The 24,191-nt window shown below is 44.4% G+C and overlaps 1 long non-coding RNA gene across 1 annotated transcript in view; it reads right to left on the reverse strand.

Annotated features, from left to right (window-relative positions):
- The window catches only part of LOC307212732, a 150,261-nt gene extending 128,265 nt beyond the window's left edge, over positions 1-21,996 (reverse strand). Inside the window, exon 1 of the long non-coding RNA XR_013837153.1 lies at positions 21,835-21,996. This is a non-coding gene — a long non-coding RNA (uncharacterized lncRNA). The remainder of the gene's footprint in view (positions 1-21,834) is intronic.
- Between the last annotated feature and the right edge of the window lie 2,195 nt (positions 21,997-24,191).

Below are 24,191 nucleotides of genomic sequence, written 5' to 3' on the forward strand. Positions count from 1 at the left end.
GCCTGGACGCTGAGGTCCATCGCCGAGGGCCTTCTGGCCGTTCCCTCACTGCAAGAAGCAAAGCTACAGGGAACCAGGCAGAGGGCCTTCTTGGTAGTGGTGCCCGCCCTGTGGAACACCCTCCCACCAGATATCAAAGAGAAAAACAACTACCAGACATTTAGAAGACATCTGAAGGCAGCCCTGTTTAGGGAAGTTTTTAATGTGTGACATTTTAATGTATTTTTAATCTTTGTTGGAAGCCGCCTAGAGTGGCTGGGGAAACCCAGCCAGATGGGCAGGGTACAAATTATTATTAATAATAATAATAATAATAATAATTATTATTATTATTATTATTATTATTATTATTATTATTATTATTATTATTTCAATCCACAAGTGCTGCTAAGTAACCACCATTCAACTCTACAGTGGATGAATTAACAACATTCATCAGATTCAGATTTGACTTTGAGTATGCATTTCAGCTCTACAAAGCCTTAAAATTTCAAATGTACCCTGAAAAACACAAAGTTGAATATATATAAACAGAATATTAATGTTCCAACTTCAGGGGTGCGGGGGAATGTTAAGAAGATTAAAAGCTTCCTTTTGATCAATTGGGTCCGAATAACAATTCAGCTTCTTTAGAAAGCAGGTCAACAGTGCTGAGGAGCAAGTTCACCACAATCTTAAGAAGTTCATTAGTCCTTGAAAAGTCTGAAAGAAGAAGCAATATTACCAGCCAACTCACCCTCTGGCGGTATCACTCCTGGTGAGGGGGAAAGTGGTGCGGGGGGAGGGATCCGAGATAAAAGGAAACAAAAATAGAGGAGATGAATTTCAAATGAGGAGCGGCAGCGCTAGGAGAATTGAAGAGACCAAAAGCACAGCCGCCGAGCCGTTGTTCGCTCGCAGCAAAGGTGTCTGGGCTGCATACATGAAAGAGAAATGCAGTGATTAATATTGGTGGCTGCTCAGAGGTTGTGCGGGAAATGATCTTTGGAGAGAGGCTCGAGTGGCGTTCAGTGGAGGGCCTCTGCACAAACAGGCGATAAAAGAATAGCCTTGTTTTGGTTCTCAATATGGTTCTCAGGGAGATGAGAGGGGAGATGAAGAGTTGTGCCTAGGAACAAGGGGACAAAATCAATTCAATTCGCACTTAACTTTTCCAATTCGAACTTTCTGAAAAACAGGGTGCAACCCGAAACACAGCTGTCCTTTGAAATCCCCGCTACTCTAGATTTTATCCTTCTAGCCAAGTGGCGTGTACAAAATGCATAAGGTAAAGGTAAAGGGACCCCTGACCGTTAGGTCCAGTCATGACCGACTCTGGGGTTGCGGCGCTCATCTCGCTTTATTGGCCGAGGGAGCCGGCGTACAGCTTCTGGGTCATGTGGCCAGCATGACTAAGCCGCTTCTGGCGAACCAGAGCAGCACACGGAAATGCCGTTTACCTTCCCGCCGGAGCGGTACCTATTTATCTACTTGCACTCTGAGGTGCTTTCGAACTGCTAGGTTGGCAGGAGCTGGGACCGAGCAACGGGAGCTCACCCTGTTGCGGGGATTCGAACCGCCAAACTTTTGATCGGCAAGTCCTAGGCTCTGTGGTTTAACCCACAGTGCCACATTAGGGTAAAATGAATGCATAGTATGCTAATGGGGGAAAAACATATGAAATGCATTATAAAGAGGAAAATTGCTTTGCAAAATTGCGTTTAAAATGGGCATATTCGGAGAAATTCACACAAGAATGCCGATGAATTTTCATGAGGACTTAGAAAGGGAGGAATCACAAACTGATGTGGATATGTTGAGAACTGAACTTCCTGACTAGAAAACTGAGAAATAGAAATGGATTTACTCTTCCATCACTTGAAGAAGAAGAAGAGTTTGGATTTGATATCCCGCTTTATCACTACCCAAAAGAGTCTCAAAGCGGCCAACAATCTCCTTTCCCTTCCTCCCCCACAACAAACACTCTGTGAGATGAGTGGGGCTGAGAGACTTCAGAGAAGTGTGGCTGGCCCAACGTCACCCAGCAGTTGCATGTGGAGGAGCGGAGATGTGAACCCGGTTCACCAGATTACGAGACTACCGCTCTTAACCACTACACCACACTGGCTACTAGATTAATCTGCAGCCAAGGGTCCATCGGATGTGCATCAGCACATAACAAGCCTCATGAAAAATTTTCAGCATTTTAGTAAACGTATCTCCCAATAAACAGTCCACGGTTGCAGGTTTGATCCCCGTATGGTATAGCTGCATATTCCTGCATTGCGGGGGCTTGGACTAGATCACTCTCGGGATCTCTTCCAATTCTATGATTCTATGACTCCGGGAAAAGCTGATTCTTCTGATTTCTTCCTATTTGCAATGGAAACTGACCATGCAGAGCATTGATTGGCTGAGTCCAATCAATGTCACAAGCTGACCTCCTCCCCAGAGCAGCTATTCTACTTTTGCAAAGTTTGACGGTGGGCTTTCTGTTGTTGCTGTTGTTTAAGCACAAACCAGTAAATAAATAAGGTGCCAAACCAACTTTCAAGATAACAAATAGTCGTGCTATGTGGGGTGGTTGTTTATATATATAAAAAGGCAGACATGCTCTCTGAAGCATGGTGGGGAGGGGGAAGACAGGCTACTAAATCAGCATTCGATTTTCTGGCCAGCGCATCTGTCAGGAAGCTGGGCTCAAGCCACTGGTTTTAAGGGACACAGTCTAAAGCAGGCCACATTTTAGACTTGAAGAATCTGAAATAAAATCCCTTTGAATAAAAGGGCCGATAAGTAGTCATGGTCGTGTTTGTTTGTTTGTTTTAATTTTGGGCGTTTTGTCACAAATTAATTATAGAAAATGATGTGCTCTGTTAGTGTCCACCTGGGATGTCTAGATACAGAGAGAAGTAGCCTCTGAGCCTCAACATTTACAAGTAACACTCAGTATTGAAAAGTGATTTATAAACATAATGTCAGAGTGAAAACTCTTTATATATACAGTGCTGCTTTGTTGTGCCACCATAATTCTACATTACACCAAACTGCCCTTGCTGCACACTGAAGGGCAGTGGAAATGAAAAGCTATATCACATTTTTCTGGCACTAGCCATATCTTATATCACACTGATGTGACATCAGGACTGTGCGCCATTACATTACACCATGCAAGTCCACCCCACGCAGTTAAAAGAATAAGAAGCTGAAACTAAAGCATTTAGAGTCTTTCCGCCCCCCCCCCCCCCAGCATGCAAATAAAATACAAATAAATATTGCAATCCTAAGCACACTTTCCTGGAAGTAAGCAGTGCCATTGAGCTCCATGGGACTTACTCCCAAAATAATAGACATAATATTGTGCTGCATAGACGCTTCTTAAGAGTCTCAGTGATGTTATGAGGCTACACATAGGCTGGAAGGAAGGTCCAGTTCATTATCTATAATCAAATCCTGTCTTGGCCTTCCTATTTTTGGACATAGACCCTACCCTGTACTCCAGCAAACTAGTAGGCTTCTAACTGACCACAGCACGATTAGCGATAGCTCAGTAATAGAAGAACCAGACTGTAATACCCCTGAACATATGGGAAAATAATATCTGGGGAAATAGCAATGTCTGAGTGTCTCACCAAACACAGGAGGGCAATTAAAGGCATAATGAATAGAGACACCTTCTTAGAAACGTGGACCCCTTTCTATGCTAATGACCAAAATCAAGACCTCCTTATACTAACTGCTCAGTATTCTCAGTGGAGGGGTTACGTCAAGTAATATGTTTGAATGTTGAATACATAAGTGTATGTCTAGAGACCATGGATAAAACAAACACCATTAGATGCAATGCTGGATAAGTGTTTAATGGTTATTATATCTGTATTTGTTTGAAAAACCAATAAAACTTGTTAAAAGAGGGAGAGAAGGTAGTGATTATACATATGATATACACATTACTAATTATTATCATTATTGATTGTTGCTAGCAGCAGCCACAATCGCTGTTATGCCACCCGTAAAGGATAGATGTGCCACTAAACAGCTGCCACCATTTCTCTCAGCCGCAAGGGATAACAAAGGGCCCATCCATGCAATGATAAGACCAGTGACCCCAGCAATGGCAGAAGCCATGATGGTATGGGGGAAGACCAGGGAGAAAGGAACAGGTACTTTGACACTGTTGGGTGTGGAGCTATGGTGTTTATCGAGGGACCCAGATTCTGCTCTCCACTGAAGGCAGCTTCTGATGTCATGTGACACGTGTTTTGAAATACACGTCAGAATTTATTTTGTTGCAGAGGCAGAGAGTGACGACAGAAGGCAATGAAATGAACATGTTGCACTAGATAGATAAGTGATCATGCCAGGTACTGATCTATAGAAGCATCCTCAGCATCCTCAGCTGTTAGGGTTATGCATTATTTTAAGGTGGTCCACAACTTCTCTCATATTCTTTACAGCTTCTCTGACCTTCACTACAAGCTTCTGTTCATCTGGACTTGCCTGCAGTCACATCTAATGTAGGTAAGAAATGCTGCTATTCCTATTACTATGAAAGCCTGTTAAGTCCATCCAACTAACAGTGAGGTTCCTTTAAGGCACTCCTTGCTTTGGAAGTGAGAGCTGGACCATAAAGAAGGCTGATCGGCGAAGAATTGATGTTTTTGAATTATGGTGCTGGGGGAGACTCTTGAGAGTCCCATGGGACTGCAAGAAGATCAAACCTATCCATTCTGAAGGAAATCAACCCTGAGTGCTCACTGGAAGGACAGATCCTGAAGCTGAGGCTCCAATACTTTGGCCACCTCATGAGAAGAGAAGACTCCATGGAAAAGACCCTGATGCTGGGAAAGATGGAGGGCACAAGGAGAAGGGGACGACAGAGGACGAGATGGTTGGACAGTGTTCTCAAAGCTAACATGAGTCTGACCAAACTGCAGGAGGCAGTGGAAGACAGGAGTGCCTGGCGTGCTCTGGTCCATGGGGTCACGAAGAGTCGGACATGACTAAACAACAACAACAACACTCCTTCTGGGGGTTAATGTGCCCAGTCTGACAGCTTTCCATTCTGATGACACAGGCACCATTTCTCTCCATCAGAGTGCAGGAAAATAGTCTTTCTGGAGTGGAGGGTACAGTCTTTCAAACTTCAAGACAAATACCGGGCAGAGGACAAGTTCAGTAAGGAATTGACCTTACAGAGTGAAGCACAGCACGTTGGTTAACATTTTGATGGGCTGCAAATTAAAAGCCAAAGGGAGAGGAGAAAAGCCACAATTACTGGAAGGGCATAATGTGAAGCTCGGAAGGGATGTGAATTCAGCTGCAGAAAGCGTGGCCATTGTAATTAAAGCCAGCCAGCCAAAAACTGGTGCCGGCAACATGGTGGCGTCAGTAAATCTCAGGTGCCTTCAGTGCAGTCAACAGCATTAGCACAGATGTCACAACCAAACAGCAGCACAAAACAAAGGCCACCTGCTCATTTCATCTTGGCTGCTAACAGATGCTCATAAGCACTGGTGGCACAAATTGACCTCCTTACCAGCCTGAGATCTCAGAAAGATACCTGCCAGTCGAGTATTAGCATACTTCAATGGAGGCTGGTGGAACCTAGACAAGGTGGGGTGCCTAGGAATTCACATAGGTGGAGCCTAGGAGGTTTCAGTCCTATTTTCACTTGCTTCGTGGGACTGCATTAGGAACCACACCCAAGTATTAAAGGTAAAGGGACCCCTAACCATTAGGTCCAGTTGTGGCCAACTCTGGGGTTGCGACGCTCATCTCACTTTACTGGCCAAGGGAGCTGGCGTACAGCTTCCGGGTCATGTGGCCAGCATGACTAAGCCGCTTCTGGCAAACCAGAGCAGCGCACAGAAATGCCGATTACCTTCCCGCCGGAGCGGTACCTATTTATCTACTTGCACTTTGATGTGCTTTCAAACTGCTAGGTTGGCAGGAGCAGGGACCAAGCAACAGGAGCTCACCCTGTTGCGGGGATTCGAACCGCCGACCTTCTGATCGGCAAGTCCTAGGCCCTGTGGTTTAACCCACAGCGCCACCCATGTCCTAGTATTAGAATCATAGAATTGTGGAGTCGGAAGGGACCCCAAGGGTAATCTAGTCCAATATCCTGCAATGCAGGAATCTCAGCTTAAGCTTCCATGACATATGGCCATCCAACCTCTGCTTAAAAACCTCCAAGGAAGGAGAAGCCACAACCTCCTTAGGGAGTCCATTCAACTGTTCAACAGCTCTTACTGTCAGACCGTTTTCCCTGATGTTTAATTGGAATGTCCTTTCTTGTAACCTGAAGCCATTGGTTCGAGTCCTACCCTCCAGAGCAGGAGAAAACAAGCTTGCTCCCTCTTCCATGTGACAGCCCATGTGATATTTGAAGATGGCTATCATATCTCCTCTGTCTCTTGTTCTCTAGGCTAATCATACCCAGCTCCTTCAACCATTCCTCATAAGGCTTGGCTTCCAGACCCTTGATAGTTGCCCTCCTCTGCACATGTTCCAACTTGTCAACATCCTTCCTAAATTGTGGTGCCCAGAATTGGACACAGTATTCTAGGTGTGGTCTGACCAAGGCAGAATAGAGTGGTACTATTACTTTCCTTGACCTGGACACTAGATTTCTGTTGATGAAACCTAGAATAGCATTAGCCCTTCTTTTGCTGCTGCATCACACTGTTTACTCATGTTAAACTTGTGCTTCACCAAGACCCCAAGATCCTTTTCACATGTACTGCTAGTAAACCAGGTGTCCCCCATCCTATATTTGTGCCTCTGGTTCTTCCTGCCTAAGTGCAGAACCTTACATTTGTCCCTATTGAAATTCATTGTGTTAGCTTGGGCTTACACATGGTTCTACACAGACTTAGATTTTTCTTCAGTGGCGCTCACTCATGCCTATATACCGTATTTTTCGCTCTATAACACGCACCCGACCATAAAACGCACATAGTTTTTAGAGGAGGAAAACTAATATTCTAAACGAAACAGTGCATGTATGATTTTTGTTCATGCTGTGGCCACAGACATGTGATCTGACGGTGAGTTTGAGGTAGCCCAATGCAAAAATCCTGAGGATCCATGTGGATCCATGCTTTGTAACCACGTTTTTGCACCACTGTGGCCCCAGGCAACAGTGGGTGCGTGATTTTTTTGGTGCAAGCTGTAGCCATGGACATGCTATGTGATCTGATGGTGAATTTGGGGTGACCCAGTGCAAAAATCCTGAGGATCCATGTGGATCCGTGCTTTGTAACCACGTTTTAAGTGGGGAGGGAAGGAAAAGCACTCAAGGGACAAGGAACATGCGTGGGGTGGGTGGAGAAGGATGCTGTTAATAATGCAGAAGAGGGGTATAAGAGGAGAAGCAAGCAGGCTCTGCTTCTCTCCCTTCTCCCTGGCTTGCTGAAAAACTTTGCTGCTATTTAGTCAGCTGTGTGGGGAGGAGAGAGAGACAGAGAGCCTGCTTGCTTTAAAGGAGCCAACCGGACAGGAGCCACTTACACTTGTGTAAGCGGCTCCTCTCCTCTCCCGCTTTTCTCCTTTAACGCAAGCAGGCTCTCTGTCCCTCTCTCCTCCCCACACAGTGGCTCTTCTCCCGCTTGGCTGTTTCAAAGCGAGCCACGGAGGAGGGAAGGAAGGGGAACCATGGATCCTCTGCTCACGACTGCAGCAGATCCCCCCTGCCATCCGTAGGCATTCGCTCCATAACACGCACAGACATTTCCCCTTACTTTCTAGGAGGAAAAAAGTGAGTGTTATGGTGCAAAAAATACGGTATATATAAAAGAGAAACCACCAACTACTGAGTGATAGGCTGTGATGCTTGTTTCCCTGTTCAGTGGAGGAGATCAATGTGACTTACTCTCAGGTAAGTGGACAGACAACTGCAGGCAGCATACATCCTTCACCAAAATAAAATTATAGCAATTACTTGTTCAAAAACTAGTTCAAATATATGTTGGAAGTGTAAGGAAAAGGAGGGGACATTTTATCATATGCGGTGGGATTGTAAGGTAATTTAAAAAAATTTGGGAAATGATATACAACGAATTGAAGAAAATGTTCTATTTAACATTTGTTTAAAAACCCGAGGCATTTTTGTTGGGGATTGTAGGGAAAGACCTGGCAAAAAAGTTGAAAAACATCTTCATGTATGCTACAACGGCCGCAAGAGTTCTGGTAGCACAAGGATGGCAGACCGAAGAAACCCCAACTAAAGAATCATGGCAAGAAAAATGGATGGACTATGCAGAAATGGCAAAACTGACATATAAGCTACGGGACAAGGATAACTGTGACTTTAAGGATGAATGGGAACCCTTTACAAAGTATCTGAAGATGCAACAAAGTGAACTGGACTCCTTAGCTGGCTTTGAATAAACATTCACAAACTTTTTATTGATAATAATCAGTTAAATAGTTTGAGGATCTATACAACTTTGTAACATGCAGAAAACAGCATTCTTAGAGAAACCAAAGACTGGAACTGAGGGAAGTCGAGGGTGGGGTGGGGGTGGGTGGGCTTTGTGTGGAAGGGGGGAGGGAGGAAAAATGGGGGGGGGACAAGGATGATATGTTTTTGGATAATATGTCTTATTATAATTTTGAATAATTTTTTTTTTAAAAAAATATAGCAATTACTGCAATGTCATGCAGTGAGCTTCATAGGATTTGAACCTTGGTCTTTCAGATCGTAGACCAACACTCTAACCATTACACTACACCAGCTTGTGTCATGATTAGGATTACTGCTGTTGTATGCTATCCCACTTCTAACTCTCCAGCCAGCAGTGGGGCCAAGCTTATGACAGGCTAAGCAGAGAAGATGGACAGAAACCTCTAAGTCAGCCTTTCTCAACCTTGGGTCCCCAGATGTTTTGGGACTACAACTCCCATCATCCCTGACCACTGGTCCTGTGAGCTAGGGATAATGGGAGTTGTAGGCCAAAAACAACTGGGGACCCAAGGTTGAGAACCACTGCTCTAAGTCATTGGCAATGCATTGGTATCATTGTATGTGACAAACAGGAGGTTTTGTGTGTTCAGATCCTTTGCAGGGCTATGCCTCACTTTGCCTGAAAAGGCACCTGAATATACCCTGTCGGATCCTGCTGTGTATATGAGAGGAGTGTCTGTATATGCGTTGTTGTTTTTAAATGTACCGTATCTTTTGCTCTATAAGACTCACTTTTTTCCTCCTAAAAATTAAGGGGAAATGTGTGTGCATCTTATGGAGTGAATGCAGGCTGCACAGCTATCCCAGAAGCCAGAACAGCAAGAGGCATTGCTGCTTTCACTGTGCAGCGATCCCTCTTGCTGTTCTGGCTTCTGAGATTCAGAATTTTCCCCCCCTTGTTTTCCTCCTCCAAAAACTAGGTGTGTCTTATGGTCTGGTGCGTCTTATAGAGCGAAAAATACGGTACTTTGAAACTGGGATACTGCTTTCACCACACAGGATTCCCCCCCCCCCCCTTAGGCCGGTAGTGTTCAGTCTGTGTTCCTCCAACAAGATGTTCTGCATGTAACTAAGATGCAGAGCAGAGCATCCAGGGCCGGTCCACTCATGAGGCAAGGTGAGTCAATTGCCTCAGGTGGCAGAATCCACAAGGGCAGCAGATTCAGCCTCCAAGGAATAAATCACCCACTACTGATCAACAGCTGCCCCCTCCAAGTCACCTCTCCAGTGGACTCTCAGCAAATAGGCGGCACTGTTCGTCTCCTCCCACCCTTGTTCCATACGTAGATCTTTATTTCCTCCTTGTTCCTGATGTAGATCTTCATTCGCCCCTTCTTCCCCGACTGTGTGTGAGCGCATGCCATTTTGTGGTTCACTTCAGGTGCCAAAATGTCTTGGGCCAGCCCTGCCAAAACCAGATGTTGGTCCCAAGCTATGGATTATAAATATTAGCATCATTGATGCTGAACAATCATATATTATGTTACCTGCTGCCGAGGGTGGTTGACTTTGGACATTTCTGAACTAATTTTCTATAGCGTTCAGCAAGCCCATTCAGATCAAGGGCACGGAAGGTCTCCTGTTCAGAACCAGCTTAAAGTTTTGTATAGATTTTACTGTAACCTGCTTAAAATAGCTGTCAGTGGGTCACCTCCACCCACAGTGACCTGTGTGGGAAGCACTCTGCAGAACAAGCACATTGTCTTCCGGTGCCCAAAAATGTCAAAATGCCATCTCAGAGACAGTTGCAGGCATTCATGCATGACTCACCCTTCCAAATTTTTCCTGAAGTGTTTATTTTGGAGCTGCGTAACAAGCAGCTGTGTGTCACAAGGGCACACAAGCACTTTTGAGCCGACAGTTTTAGCAGCTAAGAGAAAGGCCTTGTTAATAGAACAGAAAGTCCTCTCACTCAAGCATCCCAGGGCAAGATGGCAAGGGAAGGAAATCTACCAGAATGCTGCAGCGAGGCTCCTCACAGGGTCTCTGCCATGGGAGCATATTCACCCAGTGCTTTTCCAGCTGCACTGGCTCCCAGTGGAGTATCGGGTCAGATTTAAGGTGCTGGTTTTGACCTTTAAAGCCCTTCACGGCCTAGGACACTCGTACCTATGGGACCGCCTCTCTCAGTATGCCCCACGGAGAGCCTCAAGGTCCATAAATAGCAACACCTTAGTGGTCCCGGGCCCTAAGGAAGTTAGATTAGCTTCAACCAGAGTCAGGGCCTTATCAACACTGGCTCCGACCTGGTGGAACGCTCGGTCTCATGAGACCAGGGCCCTGCAGGATCTGATTTCTTTCCGCAGGGCCTGTAAGACAGAGTTGTTCCGCCTGGCCAATTTGATTCCCTCCCCCTCTTTCTTTTTTCTTTTTCCTTTCTCCTCCTGTGATGAGCCTGCATTTTAATATTTTAATGTTTCAGTATTTTAATTGTTGTATTTTAATCTTGTTTTTAAGTTGTATTCATTCAACTTGCTTTTATTATTGCTTGTTTGCCGCACTGAGCCCGGCCTTAAATAAATAAAAATTATTATTATTATTATTATTATTATTATTATTATTATTATTACCAGAACTTGGACAGGCAGTTAACTACGGTTAATTGCAGAACTATGGTTGGTTGCGTGTTGAGATCCCCAAGACACCCCCAATAAAACACAATGGACAAATGATTTTAGTTTAAGGTTTTTGGCATAATTTTGGCCACAACTTTATTTAAATTACAAGCAACGTGAGTGGTTGCTTAGGCATTGGTTGCAACTATCTGTCCCCCGCAAAGGGACAGACTGACATTCGCACCCCCCGCGAAGTCAGAAAGGGAAAACATTTTGGGGAGGGAGACGGGACTGGGTACTATGCCTCACCTCTCCCCAAATGCTCCCAGGGGCTCTTGCGTGGCCCTAGCCCCTTGACAGGGGTTCGGACAAAAGCATGGCGAGCCCCTGGGTTCCTTTAATGGAAAACCCTTGCAGCAGCAGCATTTTGGAGGGGCAGGCACAGCCAAATCCATACCCCTCCACCAACCAATTCCCAAACCAATGCCTAACTGCAAGCTTACAAGTTGTGACGATTTGCTACGCAGTAGGCAAAAACCAAATGGCTCCAGCCAATCAGCCAAATGGACAAAATTCCTACCGGGCCCCTGCCCCAAAAGCAGACGACCCCATGACAGGCATAGCAAGGTCAAGCGAACAACCTGAAAATAGGGAGGGAGGGCAGGTGATCCGATGCGCGCAGCGAAAAGAGGAAGCTCAATGCCGCGTGAAGGGCATATAAAAGCTAGGGTTGTCAATCACGAAATGGCAACATATAAATCTCCCCAGTAACAGCCAGCCCCCTGTTAATGATGGCCAAACTCTTTTCTCGCCCAGCAACAGTTGGTGTCTTGCTAGCCCCCACCACAACACGTGCTCTTGCAGATGAAGAAATGGCGAATGTTAATGCTGCAGTAACAGACCACGCCTCCTGCTCTCCCTGCTTTGTGAGGAAGGAGTTGTTGTGGGTAATGTAATATGTAATCTTTACATGAGGATGGAGGATGCTAACTAAAGCAATTTGTATTGAGAACAAACTCAAACACACATTAACCGCGAGAAAAGCCCACCAGAAATTTATCTTCGCTGCTGCCTCCAAGTCTTTAGAGCTCATGATTTCCATAGAAAACGTTTTCTTTTTATCATTTCATTTATTTATCATTACATTATCCCACCTCTCCTCCAAGGAACTTGAGGGTGCATACATGGCTCTTCCTCTCCCTATTTTTTCCTCACAACAATCCTGTGAGGTCAGTTGGGTTAAGAGAGATGGTGAATGATTCAAAGTCACCCTGTGAGCTTATAGGACATGCTGGAAAAGTAACGAGAAAGAAGGCACCTTTTATCACATGTGGTGGAACTGTAAGGTAATGAAAGTATTCTGGGAAATGATATATAATGAACTAAAAAAAAAGTTTAAAATAACCTTTGTTAAAAAAAACAACCCAGAAGCTTTTTTTAAAAATTAGGAATTGTAGGTGCAAAAGTACCAAAAGAGCAGAAAAGACTGTTTATGTACGCAACAACAGCCACCAGAATGCTTGTAGCCAGAGATGGAAAGACGACAAGATCCCAGGGAGGAATAGCAGACCAAACTGATGGACTATGCTGAGATGGCAAAAATGACCACGAAAAATCAGAAATCAGGAAGAGCAAAGTTTAAATAAAGAATGGGGGAAAATTTATATTGTACTTGGAAGAACACTGTAAACAACTGAACACTTTAACAGGACCTAAATAACACTTGTAATGTAACAGAGACTTTGGATGTAGTGGATAATCAGTTAACTGGGTGACTTAAAAAATGCAGCAGAAAAAGATAAATATGGAACCCACGGAAGGGTAGAGGGAAGTCTATAGATTCGAAAGAATCTTGTATCCCCCCCCCCCATTAGTTAGTGAGTTTGAATGTAAATATTAACTGGGGAAACCAAATAGAAAATAATTTTAAAAACAAAAAAACAAAGTAACCCTGTGAGCTTCATGGCTGATTGGAGATTTGAACCCTGGTCTCCCAAACTGCCCTGGCTCTCAACTTGACCTATAACTGTACCAGACTCTAGCTAGAACACATAAATGTGTAGATTTCCTCACATTAAAGATAAGAAATATGGATTCAGCTCGTACATTGACCTTCACCAAGCTGGTTTTCTCCAAATGTTTTGGACGATAGCTACCGTCAACCCCAGCCAGCACATTTGTGTCATGCATCATTCACACTTCTGGGAGATCACAACCTCTTCAGACATTAGGACTGGGCCACAGGTAGCAGTCTGAAATGAGCCAGGAACCAGGAGCTGTTGGGTCAGCCAGTAGCCACAATCAAAGAGTAAGCCAGTACCATATGACAAATCAGCAGCCAGCAACGAATTTTATAGGGACACAGCAGAGTTCAGGAAGACCTTGTTGCTCAAACAAGGATCAGCTGGAACAGGGAAGTTCTCAAATGTCATCTTCTGCAGAAAGCTCCAGTAGCTGGTCTAGGTAGGTAGAGACAGTTCAAGCCTGAAGGCACTTCACTGAGAAGTCACCATCACCAGCTGGGCCTGGTCCTGCTAGTGGCAGCTTCAGGAGTGCAGGCCAGAAGGCTGTTGACCCCACGACCCCCATGACCATGCTCACCACCCTTTATGTCCACAATTAGGGTTTTAAGAGGGTCACATAATAGTTCTGGACCCAAGATCTTCAGAAACTGTTTTCACAATGTGGCTCCTCATGTATAGCGCTTTCTGCTTGTGTCACTTTGACATTATTATGGCTCCTTTTAGCTTCTCGTTGCACCAAGCGGCCACCCTGGCAGTCGTGTAGTGATGCTTTAGCATCTCACTAATCAGAGGTGACACGCCACATCTTGTCTATTCCGAACAGACGCTTGCTGTTTTGCGAGGAGCAAGAACTGAAACCTATATTCTCCTCTCAGGATTCTGAGGGGCTGTTCCACTTCTGTCTCGCCACATCCAGGGCTTGTGTTTCGCGCAAATCATACCCATTTGCAGGGCATATACTTCCCTCCCCCCTTCAGATCTGATATTGCTTCCATTAGTCAGGTGCTGTTGCAGCAGCCATGTAGAATTTAGCTTTCAGGATCTTCAACTTCCGTGGTGCCAACAATGCACAGGGACATGAGTGGCATAAAATATCCAGTACCCATGATGTGAGAAAAGCAATGACAAACCTATACAGCATCTTAAAAAGCAGAGACATCACCTTGCCAACAAAGGTCCGTATAGTAAAAGCTATGGTTTTCCCAGTAGTGATGTATGGAAGTGAGAGCTGGACCATAAAGAAGGCTGATCGCCGAAGAATTGATCCATTTTGAAGGAAATCAGCCCTTAGTGCTCACTGGAAGGACAGATCCTGAAGCTGAGGCTCCAATACTTTGGCCACCTCATGAGAAGAGAAGACTCCCTGGAAAAGACCCTGATGTTGGGAAAGATGGAGGGCAGAAGGAGAAGGGGACGACAGAGGACAAGATGGTTGGATAGTGTTCTCGAAGCTACCAGCATGAGTTTGACCAAACTGCGGGAGGCAGTGGAAGACAGAAGTGCCTGGCGTGCTCTGGTCCATGGGGTCACGAAGAGTCGGACACGACTAAACAACTAAACAACAGCTCCTCTGTCTATCCCGGCCCCAGTCCCCATTTGAAATGTGGACGGTCATAGAATATGAGTTCTTGTAAAGATTATGGCAGGATAAGACATACAAAACAGGTTGAAGACTTGAAAATGCTATGCAAATGTTACCTATTATCAATAATAGCATCATCCTGCTTGTATTCTGCTTTTTCTTTTTTTTAAGTTTGTAACAGGCTCAAACACACTGCCCTTTATGTCTGCTATTTTCCCAGATGTAGGACACATTCCACATTCCACATCTCCAGAAGACTTTTGTCACTTGAATCGTTTCAATGGGGCCTAATTATTTATAATGTCTGCTCTCTGACCTCTTGCTTTTTTTCTTTGTTTCCTTCTTGCCTCAAGTGGCAGAGTTAGCTAGGTAAAAATCAGTCTGGCTGAGCAGCGGCTATTTCATTCATAATTGTAAATAAATGAACAAAGGGAAGAAATCCCTTGCAGGCCCCCGGAGGCATCCTTTTCATTACACATTCATGATGATTCATATTCACAATGGTATCAGGGAAGCTATATGTGATCCTGGTTTCAATACTTATTTTTATTTTTATTATTTATTATTAATACTGTTTGCACCTCCAAAAGTCTTGAGGAAGACCTACTGCTTCTCTTCCAAACACTGCATATCCTGCAACATCCTGCTGAAATCCTGTAACCAATAATAATAATAATAATAATAATAATAATAATAATAATAATAATATTTTATTTGTATCCTGCCCTCCCCGGCCGAGGCCAGGCTCAGAGCAGCTAACATCATAAAAACACAAATGTGTCAGTTGTTGTTGCTGCTGTTTTATATGTCCCACTTACATTAGATTGTCATGCAAGATTATTCCTCCAAATGGCAATAATCCAGCAACACTCAGGAAGCATCACAGAACAACCAGTTTAGCCAAATGATGTTTGGACAGTCCAGTATAAATCTACTACAAATGCACTATTGTTGCATTAATGACATGTTAAAAGTAAAGGTAAAGGGACCCCTGACCATTAGGTCCAGTTGTGACCGACTGTGGGGTTGCGGCGCTCATCTCGCTTTACTGGCCGAGGGAGCCGGCGTACAGCTTCCAGGTCATGTGGCCGGCATGATTAAACCGCTTCTGGCGAACCAGAGCAGCATACTGAAACACCGTTTACCTTCCCGCCGGAGCATTACCTATTTATCTACTTGCACTTTGATGTGCTTTCGAACTGCTAGGTTGGCAGGAGCAGGGACCAAGCAACGGGAGCTCACCCCGTCGCGGGGATTTGAACCACCGACCTTCTGATCAGCAAGTCCTAGGCTCACACCTGCCAAAAAACCTTCTGTCTGGATGGGCTTGTGGTGATCACAAGGGTCCCCAGACATTTCACTGTCTATTGATCCCTGTGCCACCACTTTATTTCTCGCTGCCACCACCCAGGCCCTACCTGGTACAATACTGAGTCCAGTCAGGGTTAAATTGGAAGATAAACTTCTGTTTATTTATTGCAGGTTAAGAAGCGTGGGGCTTCATAAACAGTATCGGTCAATTACAATCATGGGGTGCCTATCCAGACCTATAACTTCCGCTACCTGCTCTCACTCACTAAACCACCTCTCAGATATTTACTTGTCTTCCTAGCCCCTAACTGTTCCTGACTCAACTTATTTCGCTACACTCACTCAACCTACCCACAGACTCTCTCCCAATTCACTCCCACTCCAACCAACCACCCAACTCCCAACGAACGCCTCCCTTCGTCCCTCCCAGAGCTGGTTTTATAGTCCCTCTGACTCCACCCCCGGGTTCTGATTGGGTAACTTGTTTAACTATTTCACCCCCAGCACTCTCATATGTTAACGTCTCAGGCCCCTACATATTGTAACCATTTGACAGGGATATGTATTATAAAAGGCCCTCCAAGTGTCAATATTTTCCAGGGACAGTCCCAGAATTACAGAAGTCCCAGTTTCTGATTTGATCCCAGAATGCCCCGCTTTTCCTTAGGATGTCCCTATTTTCATTGGAGAAATGGAGAGTATGGTAGGACATCCGTATTTTCATCAGAGAGGTGTTGGAGGGTATGGAATAGGATGTCCCTATTTTCATCAGTGAAATGTTGGAGGGTGCGTCATAACCAAGGCAGCACACAGGTCCCCTGATTCAGGGCTCTGACACTTCAGAGCAGCCCCAATCCATGACAAAGCATTCAGCAAAGAAAAGTGTGGAAATATAGGCTGTAAAACCTTTAAAATGTGCCGTTTCCAGTGAATCCCACTTCCCTAGCACAAAGGTAGACCACCTGTTTAGTAATTTATAAGATGGTTTCCTTACAAAACTCTTCAAAGGTCAGATTCATGTTCTTTTCCATACAGCAATCAGGAAAAGTTGCACAGGCAGTAGACTGTTGCATGGTTACAAAACGGCAAAACTCCCTAAACTTTAAGTATAGGGAAATGTTAGTTTCAGACTCCATTCTTTCTGAAACCAAAGAGGCTGGTTAAAGCCATGCAGCTGCAGGGAGCAGCTCAGAATTCACACTGAACTCACGTGTAGACTGAGTAGATCAAAAAGCTTGGTTGCCAATTTCCTCCCGAGGTGAGGGGAAGTGACATAGGCGTGAGGACTGAGCATGCTCCGTGGCCACAGAATGTTCACGGGCTATTGGGGAAATCCAATGGAGGAGAGCACAGGTGGCAACAGTGAACAGGATTGCTCCGCACTGCAGCATTTTATTGCAGGTCCTGATTGTGTAAACTGTGTCCATGGTTCAATTCAGCTCCTAACTCCTAAGCTCTTGTCCTCTGTCTGAGATGCATGGATTACGTCATTATCCTCTCAATCCATTGGAAGGAAACCCAAGCGAAATCCCAGCAGGATTTCTTTAAAAAAAAATAAAATTATTAACAGGCCAATCATATCACATTAATTCCAAATAACAATAATTCCAAATTACACAGCCAAATTTTTAAAATTTTTGTTGGGGGTACCCATGCTTCAAGCTCCGAAAGGGATCCGATCATCTCTCTTGCTGCTGCTTTAATTACACAGTTCTGTCAAAATTATATTCACAGTTCTGTTCAATCTTCTCTTTGTTGTTTTCCTCATTTTCTTGTTGTTATCTCCTTTCTTTGTGATCTCTGATAATCTCCACAAGAGGGTTGAAGACAAACGTTGTTTTATCCTGTGTGGATTTTACACTCATCCAAGAGCCATAAAAGTAGCCAGACGCCATTTCAACACCTCCGTACAAAACATTCCGACAGTCTGTCCTGATCTCCCCAGGTCCGCTGCTCCCTCATAAATTTTCTCAGGGGGCCCTGCTAGGCCGAACCCACACTCCAACATAGTAACAGCCATAGTCCTTCTCCCCCTGGATTCCTGCAGGCGGGCCTGCCATGATAAATCTCTTTTTATAACTGCATCACAAAGGACTTACTTTCGTTTCCCGATGCTCCCATAAGCCATGTCCTTGCATAGTAATTAATTTCCACACAGTTCTTATTCCTTCTGCTTGTGATCAGTAATTGCAACTATTCTTTTTTGGGGGGAGGGGGGATTATTGGGTACTCACATAAGACCAAAAAAAAGTTTGTCTCCCCCCCCCTTTTCAGTCTCGCTCCAACACACTGATCCTTTGATGAATCTTCTTCTTGATATATTCCTCTTCTTGATTTATTGTTAAGTCCAGCCCATCGCTCCTCTTCCCAGAGATCCCTTTAGTAAGAGTCCTTACTCCCGATCATCGCTTGAAGTATGTGCGTTTGCTTCTGTTCTGATTGTTTATTTTGAGTTCCCGCAACTAGCTGCGCAGATCAGAGACAGTGTCCAGGAGAGCCGACCCACACGAGGGCTTTTGTGCCTAGTGCCCTCACCCCCTTTTGAATCTGGGAGTGAATAATGGGTGAATTATGGGCACTGCAGGCAAGGCAGCGTTCCCCATTCCTTTGGGGTAACGAGGGAGGCTGCATACTCCCATAACAGCCTCTTAATTACCTCGTGTGAGCCGGAGAGATGGTATTGTCGGCCATCTTCCGATGCGCCCCCTAGCAGCCCCCAGCAGGATTTCCGTGGGTTTTTTATGCCACCATTAACCTGTACCACGAGCCCTTCACTTGACAGATCTTGAAATTACAAACTCCTTTCTTTTTTTGAGTGAGTGTAGCAGCAGGAAGAGGATTGCAATGGGTTTTCTAAGAAAAGGAGATGTGGCTGTGAATATTCAGAGGAAGGATGCCCTCAGCGGGTCATACAGGTGTCAGGAATATCAAAGATAAATGAGGATATCGATAGAAGAGGAGCCTGTAGCTGCAGGAATCAGTTACATAAGCTCACCCAAGAAGAATCAGGTTTCCAGTACAATGTGTTTGAACTTCCCCAGGGCTAGCTGCTGACCTGTGTGAGCTGGATCTATCTGGTCCTGTCTCCTACAGAATGCCAACCTGTGTTTAGCTGGCTCAACTATTAAAAAGAAAGAAAGAACTAATTCCTAATGGAGGCTGGCCTTCAAGGCAGCCGTTTCCAAAGCAATTTTAAGCAGATATTTCAAGCAAGACAGGCATTGTTCTCAGTGAATAAAGCAATTCCAAAGGCACCCAAGCGTTAAGTGAGAAAGCTTAAAAACACATTTTATTATTATTTTTTTATATGGAAAAAAGCCTGAATCTGAAAGACAGAAAGAGAAATATAAACCATACTGTGCCAACATTTTACACCGAAACAGAACACTTTGCCTCTGAAGGATTTCAAGGACCCCATAATGTGAAGCTTTTCTTTCGTTCTTATATTTCAATTTTGCCCATTCTTTTTTTTCCCCCTCCCCCAAGGAGCTGGAGATGGTATAAGAGGTTTTTCTCCTTACATTTGCATCTTCACACCAGCCCTGTGAGGTCAGGCTGAGATACTAGGACAGGCCCCAAACCACCATGGCCAAAGGACCAGGACCCAGAACCTTATCCAACGCTCAACCACAATACCCTCCAGTAACTATACCACACTGGATCTTTGAAACAAGGCTGTCTGGTGTACTGGTTAAAGTGTCAGACTAGGACATCAGAGGCCAGGGTTCAAGTCCCCAGTTGGCCATGATGCTTGTTGGGTGACTGTGGGCCAGTCATGCTCCCTCTCTCTCTCTCTCTCCCTCCCTCTCTCTCTCTCGGCCTAACCAATGTCACAGGGTTGTTGGCGAGAACCATACATGCCACCTTGAACTCCTAGGGCAAAAAGATTGGATATAAATGTAATGAATACGTAAGTATAGTAAACATGTTAAATCCAGGTATGTCCAATGCAGGTCTGATCACCAGTAGAGCTATATAATCAATAGACTAGTCATCTCATTCATTCATTCATTCATTCATTCATTTTTTTTCAAGTTTATACATTTCACTAATTTTATGTTGTTGTTGTTGTTGTTTAGTCGTTCAGTCATGTCTTTGTGACCCCATGGACCAGAGCATGCCAGGCACTCCTGTCTTCCACTGCCTCCCGCAGTTTGGTCAAACTCATGCTGGTAGCTTCGAGAACACTGTCCAACCATCTCGTCCTTTGTCGTCCCCTTCTCCTTGTGCCCTCCATCTTTCCCAACATCAGGGTCTTTTCCAGGGAGTCTTCTCTTCTCATGAGGTGGCCAAAGTATTGGAGCCTCAGCTTCACGATCTGCCCTTCCAGTGAGCACTCAGGGCTGATTTCCTTAAGAATGGATAGGTTTGATCTTCTTGCAGTCCATGGGACTCTCAAGAGTCTCCTCCAGCACCATAATTCCAAAGCATCAATTCTTCGGCGATCAGCCTTCTTTATGGTCCAGCTCTCACTTCCATACATCACTACTGGGAAAACCACAGCTTTAACTATACAGACCTTTGTTGGCAAGGTGATGTCTCTGCTTTTTAAGATGCTGTCTAGGTTTGTCAATGTTTTTGTCCCAAGAAGCAGGCGTCTTTTAATTTTGTGGCTGCTGTCACCATCCACCATCTGCAGTAAAATCTCTCACTGCCTCCATTTCCTCCCCTTCTATTTGCCAGGAAGTGATGGGCCCAGTGGCCATGATCTTAGTTTTTTTTGATGTTGAGCTTCAGACCATATTTTGCGCTCTCCTCTTTCACCCTCATTAAAGGTTCTTTAATTCCTCCTCACTGTCTGTCATCAAGGTTGTGTCATCTACATATCTGAGGTTGTTGATATTTCTTCCGGCAATCTTGATTACAGCTTGGGATTCATCCAGCCCAGCCTTTTGCATGATGAATTCTGCATATAAGTTAAATAAGCAGGGAGACAATATGCAGCCTTGTCGTACTCCTTTCCCAATTTTGAACCAATCAGTTGTTCCATATCCAGTTCTAACTGTAGCTTCTTGTCCCACGTAGAGATTTCTCAGGAGACAGATGAGGTGATCAGGTACTCCCATTTCTTTAAGAACTTGCCATACTTTGCTGTGGTTGACACAGTCAAAGGCTTTCGCATAGTCAATGAAGCAGAAGTAGATGTCTTTCTGGAACTCTCTAGCTTTCTCCATAATCCAGCACATGTTTGCAACACTAATTTTATACATTTCACCAATTTTACAATCATTTTGACATTTCACAACTTGACTTCCTTCCCCTCTTCCTTAAATTTGTTTTTAATATCTTCCACAATTAACTTAATTTGCTCATTTATTTATCTACTTTAAATATATACTCTTATAAAACTGCAGGTTGTTACAGTAATCCTGCCAATGTTTTTTATCTGTAAATATTCAATAAACCATTTCCATTCTTTTATTTTAAAAAATTGTTGCCTTGATTTCTTATTCTTCCAGTGAGTTTCGCCATTTCTGCATATTCCATAAGTTTTTGTATCCATTCTTCCTTTGCTGGGACTTCTGTTTCTTTCCATTTTGGGGCGAGTAACATTCTTGCCACTATAGTAGCATACATGAATAAGTTTCTATACATTTTAGGTAGTTCTGTCCCTGTAATTCCCAAAAGAAAAGATTCTGGGGTTGTTTTTTACAAAGGTTACTTGAACATCCTTTTCAATTCATTATATATCATTTCCCTGTAAGCTTTAACCTTATACAAGACCACCACATATGATAAAAAGAACCTTCTTTCTCTTTACATTTCCAACACTTGTTTGGTTTAGAGTTATACATTTTTGCCAGTTAACTCAGTGTTAGATACCAACAATATATCATTTTCATATCATTTTCTCTTAAACCATAACATGCTATAAATTTTATATCCATATGGATATGTCCTACTTCTGCCTACCTTCATGAGTAGGGCAATGTGTCCACTATACCTGCTCCAATGAAGGTTGACCAATGTACTCCCCACATGATGATACCACTGGCCCCTAAGACAGAAACTGGCCACTCTGACCTCATGCTGATGCTGCTTGCTTGAAAAAGGCCCCAGCCATTGTGACTTCATGCTGATGCTGTTCACCTGAAGGAGAGGGACTGGCCACTGTGACCACATGCTGATGTCACCTGCTTGAAGGAGATTGGCCATTGTGACCACATGCTGGGGCCAGGATACTGACTAATCCATGTGCCCCCATTCGGATGTCCTTCCCAGGAAGAGAGATACTGGCCAATGTACCAACCCACCTGAAGGAGAGAGAGGCCATCCTTTTCAATTCATTGTATATCATTTCCCAGTAAGCTTTAACCTTGCAGGAGGGTGGAAGAGTCTATTAATTGCCTGACTTCTTGACTGCTAACTGGTAATTAATGGTTTAGTTTGTTTAGCATTAGCTCCCCATACTCCCTCTGGTTCAAAAAGGGTATGTTTCTCTCATGATTCTTATTAACAAGGCTGATGTTAGAGTGGGTGACAGACTTGACATAGGCTAACCGAATGATCCTTCATGACTCACCCATAGAGAGCTGGGCTATCCTGCATTAAAACATGTTACTCCACACACACACCAGCATCACAGTGACTTCTCTGTTAAGGATAATGATTTAATTTCTTGAAAAGGGAATGCTTACTTATGTTAAGTAACTGTGTGCTTTTAACATGGGTTCCCACCCGCTCTGGCAGTAGCTCTTGTGTGCTTGGCTGTGAGTAACATGAGAGAGGCATTCCATTCTGTGTGACTGTTATTCCGTGGACTGTTGTTTTTGACTGTTTTTTTTCTCTCTGTGTGAGGGAAAATGGCTGCTAAGCGAGGCTTCTTGGGATACTGCTGTATTGTGTTAGTGTGATCTGTTTGAACAGACAGAGGAAGATCCCTGAATGTTGATCGGGAGAAACCTGTGCAGGATCTCTCTGTGAGAAACAAAGGGAATTCTGTGGAGATGAAAGTAAAGACCTCTCATAAGAAACTGTAAGGCCTGAACAAAGTAAAATTCTGATGCAAGTCTCAACACAGTTTTGTTTATAAGCCATTTCCTGTTCATGGGGAAATGATGTTGTGGGCTGGGAGCAAGCCATCCCCACGCGCATGGGGCAGGTTATCCCCTGCGCCATTGGTTGGTTCTCGGCCACGTCATCCCTAGGTGGTCCAATCCAGATGGTCTGGGGGCATGTTGCGGGCTATTTAAACTGCCCGTTGCTGAGGACTCGCCTCTTTTCTCCCTGCTTGGTCAGTTCTCCCGCCCTCCCTCCCTTAGGTTAGGCTCTTTATCTCCTGACTTTGCTATGGACCTCGGTTGGTCACCTTGGTTGTCCTAGGGGCCTGGTAGGATTTTTTTTCCACTTGGCAAACTGGCACCGGTTTTTCGCCTACCTCGTGGCAAATCGTCATAACTTTGTAAGGCATTGAATGGACTCGGCTATATCTGACTCCTGCCCGTTGCGCAGGGAGTCCGGTAAGGGTAAACCACCAGAAGGGGGAGCCCCATCAATGCAGACCAACTCAAGCTCCCCCTGGGTTCCCGACGGGGTCATGTCATGGCCCTAGCCCTGCCCTGGGCTTTGGACAAGATCAACACCCCCGGATTCCTTTAACGGAATACCCTTAAGTTTGGAGGGGCAGGTGATGGCCACACCTCCCCACAGAGAAGTGGAGCGGATTTGCTTTGTTTTTAAATGCCACATCAATAGAAGCGAAATCTCTGGAAGGCAGAATTGAGATTCTACCCATGTTTGGAGAGGTTCTGGCAAGCACACATAGATGATAATAAGCCTGTGAACAAACTGACAGGCTCCCCATGCTGTGTCATTGCCCTGCTGTCTACAGTAGCATCCAGACAATCAGCAACACTTTATTTCAGCCAGTGTATATGGCAAGATGAGAGTTTTACAGCAAGGGAAGGAAGCTGAGTTTTGGGAACAACTGGGTGTTTAACTGACCTTCTGCAGCAGACATCTGGCACACAAGAACTGCAAACTGTATTCAGGAAAGAAAAGGGAAGCGTCACCGTAAATGGATTCTCTGTGCCCTTACATCTGCAAAACAGATTGATATTGATACATTGGAAGGACAAAAATATGACCTCTTTCAATCAATGGATAGATGACATGGCAACCCTTGCAACCGATGAACGGATCACTTTCAGACAACGATTATGTATGGACAAATGTAATGATATTTGGAATGTATTTATTGAAACCATAACAACACATGAATCAATGTATATTTGAGGGAAACAATAAGTTCATCCATTTACATATATATT

This window comes from Podarcis cretensis (genome assembly GCF_951804945.1).
Source record: "Podarcis cretensis genome assembly, chromosome: 3".
In the NCBI taxonomy this organism is placed as follows: Eukaryota; Metazoa; Chordata; class Lepidosauria; order Squamata; family Lacertidae; genus Podarcis; species Podarcis cretensis.